General features: G+C 34.2%; 1 pseudogene; it reads left to right on the plus strand.

The window, feature by feature from the left end:
- Nucleotides 1–1443: 1443 nt before the first annotated feature.
- On the plus strand, nt 1444–2927 carry LOC149566035 (desmethyl-yatein O-methyltransferase-like; annotated as a pseudogene).
- The last annotated feature ends 1118 nt before the right edge of the window (nt 2928–4045 follow it).

Genomic DNA, 4045 nt, shown 5'->3' on the forward strand with positions numbered 1-4045 from the left:
AGTATTAACAACGTTAGACAAACTTTTTAGTATATTTTTCTTAAAACCTTTAATCAATTTAAAATATTAATACTTTTCTCTTTCCTCTTGATTCTCTTCCTCCATACTTTAAATAATATTATTTTATCACACTTGTTAGTACAAGTTCCAAAGAATTATCGAGAAAAATTCTACGAGTTCTACTAATATTTAAATAAATGAATAAATATAATAATGATAGAGATTTCTCATTTAGATTAATTAAAGACTACTTTAATCTCATCAGTGTGAAATAATACTAAAATTAAGGAATATATCTTAAATTCTTTAAAATTAGTAAATACTTTTTAGTTTTTTATTTCTCTACATGATTTTCTCATTCTTTTCATCATTGATATAGAATGACTAAAAAAACAATTTAAAAAATTATGATTTCCACTAAGATCAAAATAAATCAATAAATAAAAATAAAAATTCTCATTGAAACTAAATAGCATTATTAGAAAATAGTTTCAAAATATTATATTCTTTTATATTGTCACTCAATTTTTTTATTCCTAACTTTTTTGATGAATAGTTACCTTTTCTATTAATAAAATATACTCAGTTTACAATTCACAAAAAAGGGGCTGGGGGATACAAGATCACCCTCTAAAAGAGCTCAAACGGCCGAAGCTGGACAAAAAACATGGTCACAGCCAAAATTAGAAACTATTCATTAAAAATAAAAATTAAAAAAATAAGGCAACATTAGGCTACCAAAGTAGTGCTAGCCAAGGGTGGTGGAACATCTTTATCTTGAAAACCCTAATCATTTTTAGGATTGAGGGGCAGACTGGGAATACTCTAGCCATCATCACCAGTAGTAGCAACAGTGGCAACCTCTGCATCTTTAACCTCTGGCCACAGAGGAGAAATCCCCAGGTCTAGGCAAGGCCACTTCCCTAAGTGCACATGATGGAAACCAAAAGGAGGAGCTGGGGACCAACCAGAACCACCACGAGGTGGAGAAACTAAGTGGCACCTCCATCCACCATCACCACCACTAGCAGAGTGGTGGTGGGAAACTTGAGATTGCAGGGTGTGTGAATGGCAGCTGGAGGAGTGGCACCAAGGATAGTGGTCGCAAGCCATCAAGGTCTCCATGAGACATCTGGAGGAAATATTCCTAACTTTAACTCATTATTATAAAAACACAAATATTTTAAAGACCTACCAAAACATGTGGTGAATGCATTAAAACCTCACTCTTGATGTTTTAACTTTTTCTTTCAATTGTTTTGTCATATTTAGTTTGACATCATTCTTTTCATTAAAAATTCCACATGTAGATCATTGAGCATCTAAGAAATTCAAACATGTGATGATCTCACTTTGATCCCCTTAACAGAGTTTTTCTCTATAAAAGGAAGTTAATTGTTAAGAGATTCATTCAGATCTCTTCGCTTCATATAAAAAATAAAAATGGAAGCCTATCTCCACCTTTATGAGATGATTCTTTGCGCTACAATGCCAATGGCTCTCAAAGCTATTGTTTTGCTTAACATCCCCCAAATTATTAAAGAAAAGCCTCTCTCTATTGATGAAATTGCTCAACATATTTCTACCTCCATAGAAACTAAGGTTGTTCCCCACAAGGAGTACTTGTTTAGGATTCTGAAGCTACTAGCTTCTTGTGGAATTTTCACTAAAGATGTGGATGATCAAAGCAAGAAAATGAAGTATGGGTTGAATAGTATTTCCAAGCTGCTAGTGAAGGAAGCAGATAGGGATTCTTGTGTTCCATTTGTGATGTTACTTATAGACAAAGCTTACCAAGATAGTTACCACTACTTTCAAGATGTTGTCTTGGACGGATGTCATCACTTAATAAAAGTCCATGGCATGAGCCCTTGGGAATATGTGGGCTCAAATTCTCAAGCCAACAAGCTTTTTAATGAGGCCATGCTTTGCCATACAAAAGATCTCATGGCTTATGTGGTGAAGACGTATGATGGATTCAAGAGTGCAAGCAATGTGGTAGATGTAGCTAGAGTGGGATCTGCATTGTTTGTTATAATTGTTGAATATCCGCACATACAAGGCATTAACTTTGACTTGCCCCATCTTATTGCAACTGCACCTCCCATATCAGGTGAGTAGTGGATGGCTTAAACATCACATATTAAGGTTTGATTCTTAGAAAAAAAGTGTTAAATAGTCAAAGTTGACTTATTTTTCCAAGCTTAATTTATTTGTTAGTATGTGATTTTTAAGGATGGCTAGTGAGCAGTCTCATCTCAATTTTGAGTTCAAGTGTAAACTACATGTTTTGAACTTAGATTGTTTAGTTGGTTTGTTTTAAATTATATGACCTTCTCCAATAGGACTCATCTAATTGTATAGCTTTAACTTTGACTTGTCTCATGCATTGCAATTGCACCTTTGGTGCAAGAGTAAAGTATGTTTGTGGAAACATGTTTGACAAAATTCCATGTGGAGACATAATTTTCATGAAGGTAAGATATGTCATTAAGAAACAATATACTTTAGTATTTTTTGGCTTCTTATCTTTCTTTTCTATATCAACATTATGCTCATTTAGTAATTCATATAACAATTATTGTCTTCTTTTTTCATTTCTTCACTTTATTTGTTAGATCAATACTTATGTCTATAGAAGCGCTATTGTTATATTTATTGCAGTGGATTTTACATGATTGGGATGATGAGAAGTGTGTAGAAGTTTTGAAGAAGATCTATGAAGCAACACCAAAGCATGGGAAGGTCCTAATTGTTGAAGCACAAATTGACTAGGATTATTGTTTGACATTGATATGACCATCTATACTATGGGTGGAAAGGAGAGAACTGAGGAAGAATTTAGCCAATTATTTTTCAAAGCAAGGTTAAATAGTATCATGAAACTACCATTTCTCCAAGTACTTATAGAAATATCTGAGTCTTAAAGTATTTATAGAATACTATAATATTATGTTTTTATTTAAATAATCCTAGAAGTATCCCTGCTAAGACATAGTATCCCTCTTTTGCAATAATATTAAGTTGTGAAGAAAATGATATCAAGTTGTAAAAATACATTTCTTTATGAAGAAGGATTTGATATATTACAGTGAATGTTAATATATTCTCTATTATGTGTTTTAATAATTTTAATGGTGAATGTTGTAAAGTCCTTATATGGTAAATGATTAATGTTGAATAGCACTTTCTCATTTATGTTATCCTTTCTTAAAAAATCATGAGCAAGATCCTATTAGAAAATTATCTAAATCATGCCCACAAGTTAACCCATAGTGCCTAAAAGACAATCCAATCTCTTGACACATATAACAAAGTCCAACCTCATTTTGTTTTTCTAGGATGTTAAAATATGGAAAGGTTTCTTGCTTCATGCGAACTTTTAGTTTTCTATGTACTACTTTGCATCTGAACTTTCTTTCTGTAAGCACCACTTGTCATACCACATTTATCATGGGAGTTTTTTAGGCTAAGATATAATGGATGTGGCCAGTAGTGAACCAGTTGTTTCTGGTGTTCACGTTGCTGTTTCAGTCTGCCATGGCATGGCCTCAGAAAAATGCCTATGCAAGTTTTTCCCGAAGGTTTTTCACAAGGTAATCCTAACATTATCCTTCCTTTGCAAGAATTTGATGCTGCATGTGATTGGTTAGAACAGCACACCTTGATAGGTTATCTTGTGGGTAGGACTTCTCCTAAAGCTATGCTTTGAGAATGGGTTAACAAGAACTGGACTCCTCATGGAGTCCACCTCGATGCTGTGCAAAACCTTACCAAAGGTCAAGGTCCCCTCAAATCCCTTGCCTCCCAAGAAATCCTATGTTGAGGTCATTGCAGTTCCTCCTATCACCACAGAAGTGTCAATTATAGCTAGTGTAGGGATGCAAGCGATAGACAAAGGAACTACTCCTAGAGTTTCAAAGGTTTCAAACCCTACTAGCACATAGGGGATAAAGGTAGCCGCTAGGGCTTCTACCTTGGCTAGGGTGCGTACTCCTCTTTCTGCTTCTTCCATAGCCCCACCAGTGATATGACGTTCTTGTAG

The sequence above is a fragment of the Cupressus sempervirens genome, chromosome 3 (genome assembly GCF_028749045.1).
Source record: "Cupressus sempervirens isolate cs-2001-9-10 chromosome 3, ASM2874904v1, whole genome shotgun sequence".
Lineage (NCBI taxonomy): Eukaryota > Viridiplantae > Streptophyta > Pinopsida > Cupressales > Cupressaceae > Cupressus > Cupressus sempervirens.